The sequence below is a fragment of the Parambassis ranga genome, chromosome 1 (genome assembly GCF_900634625.1).
Source record: "Parambassis ranga chromosome 1, fParRan2.1, whole genome shotgun sequence".
Lineage (NCBI taxonomy): Eukaryota > Metazoa > Chordata > Actinopteri > Ambassidae > Parambassis > Parambassis ranga.
The window spans coordinates 12,563,261-12,565,861 of record NC_041022.1 but is presented as its reverse complement, the minus strand read 5'-3'; positions in this window follow the sequence as shown (position 1 = coordinate 12,565,861).

Here is a 2,601-nt window from a genome sequence, read left to right as displayed (position 1 = left end):
TATTGCACGGCTGTATTATAGTACCCCCTTCTTACTCCTCGGCACTCAGCAGCACAAGATTCGGGACAGATGTTCTTCCAAAGCCTGTCTGTGGATAACTGATATTTAAACAGCTGTCACCCACATATGAGTAAGAAATGAGCGCTGTGCGGCCTGCACGCACTCTGCATTCAATGAAAACGAAGAGAGGACCAACCAAGGCGTCCACAAAAAAACATCAGGGCGGTAAAAAAGGAAGAAAGAAAGAAGGTGCATTAAGAAGAGTACCTGAAAACCTTCTGAAAGACGAGTCACTAAATTGAGAAAACACCCACACGATGGATTTTATAATTCCTCCTTACTGTGGGTGGATAGCAGTGAGAGGATTTCCATTTCTGCTGTGTTCTAGCAGAGGGAGACTGAACGTGGCAGCTTGGAGAGATGATGTGACGGTTCATAAGGCTACAGAATTCACATGTGAAAGCTGAAGGAGGGAGGGTTATTAGAGCTGTTCCTTACCTCAAGTTTTCTTAGTATGTGGAAATGGTAAACCTTTAAACTTAAAATTGTTATGATATGCAAAGAAATTAGTTTAGAGATAAAAGTTACCAAATTATTATTATTATTATTAATAAACCATTATTTTTGTTTGACTCCACGGCACAGCAATCACTGCTGTAATGGAACAATAGACAACAGTGAACCTTGGGGTTACAATCTGACAATAGGCATCTATACTACAAAGATATTCCACTTTTCACAGATATAACACAGGAATTCACTACACTCTGTGTGCGACCATCACTTAACACTACAACAAAGTGTAACACTACAGTTTCTATGTAGGTGAGGTTACATTAACTAACTCATTAACCCACACACAACCCTAGGGTTCATGTACTGTCTGATCCTTTAGAGGAACAGTGTGTGGGATTTAGTGGCATCTAGTGGTGAAGTTTAAGACTACAATCAACTTAATACTCTACTGTAGAAACATGGTGGACTCATTCTTAGCTAACTACACTTAAAACAAACAGATAACAGTTAGATCCCTCCAAATCCTGCACACTGGGCCCTTTAGACATGGATTATTTGGATTCCCCCCTCATCCTCCACCTTTTATAGAGAGTCCAGCATTAAATGAGTCTTCCTAAAACATACTTTAGTTGGTAATTGTGTTCAAGATGCTGCCAGCAGCAATTACTGAGCAGGTGGGAGGTTCAGTCGCTGAGTTATTAGTAAATATTTAAATGCAAAACACCTTACAATTGTGCATATTTCTATACCATTGTATTCTATATTTCCAAAACGTGGCTTTTTGGCTTTTTTGTTTTTTGTTCCAAAGATTTGTAGAAAGCACATTTTTCTGCCGTATGTATAAATATATTATCTTTGTTATTGTTATTATCATAATCCAATAGCTGTCTTTATTTTTTTGTCAGCATTTTTAATATCTGTAAGTGTTTTTTTCTTGCATAAGATGCAAATTAAATTTCAAATTTTTTAAATTTTTTTTTGGAATACAGTTCTTGGGCTGAGAAATGACAAAGAAAGGTATGCAACATTACCAGACTTTGGTCCTCTCAGTCAAATATTATAAGTCTGTCCAGGCAGTTTTGTATTATTTGTTTTGATCATAGGATCCACTAGCATGACTTTAATTATATTATACAGTTTTATCTGGATATTTTTTCTTTTGATGTCCATGATTTACAGGAGACAGGGCAGATTCAGGATGAATGAACATAGGCCTGTAGCACTTTGGTTAAATTCAACTGTGTTACTTTATTTTTCACTTATTTGTTTGCAGTTTTTTTGTTTTCAAATCAGATTCCTTACATTTCAGTGATTAAATCTGTTGCTATGGGTTTGTGTAAAAATATCCAGTAAATGGTCTGAAAAGTGTTATCACTCATTCATACACAGGTGACTATTCCAAAATGTCCATGAGGGATATCATCTCAAGTTGTGTGTAGAATGGACAGTAGTTTTGTTTTCTTTTCCTTCCTTTTTTAATCAAAGATTTCAAAGCTACTTTTGTGTTTTCCACTCCTCACACCTGGAAAAAACATGCAAGTCTATAACTTTTTTTCCATAAAATGTGCTGCTTTTGAATTTTTGTCATGACATTCAAAACATTTCTTCTTTTTGGTTTTTACATAATATCTCCAATTTAAAATAGAATGTGCTCTGGATAGAAATAAAAAAGGCACCAGCCACAGATGCCAACAGTCCCCAGCATGTTCTGGTTCCCCTTTTTTTGAAAAGTGCTACACAAAATACACAAAGATGGACTTGTGGAGCCACTTGCAGGCATGGACAAACCAGCATGAGTGTCAAGTTTAAAAATAAGACAAAAAGAAAAAAAAAGGTTTTGCATGAATCGTGTCTTTTCATATTTGACTCCTGAGCAGCAGCAGAGCCCAACTGCATTCTTCTTCTTTACCACTAAACTCCATGATGGGCAGCTGGCGGTTTAAAGCTAGTTAACACGACAAAGAGCACAGTGCTGTTTGGCAAAGAGGCCTGGTGACAAACAAAATGGCTGCTGCACAAACAACATGTGGTGGCTTCATTTTGCTGTCATGGTTTTCTTGCCACTGTATTATAGTAAACTATGTG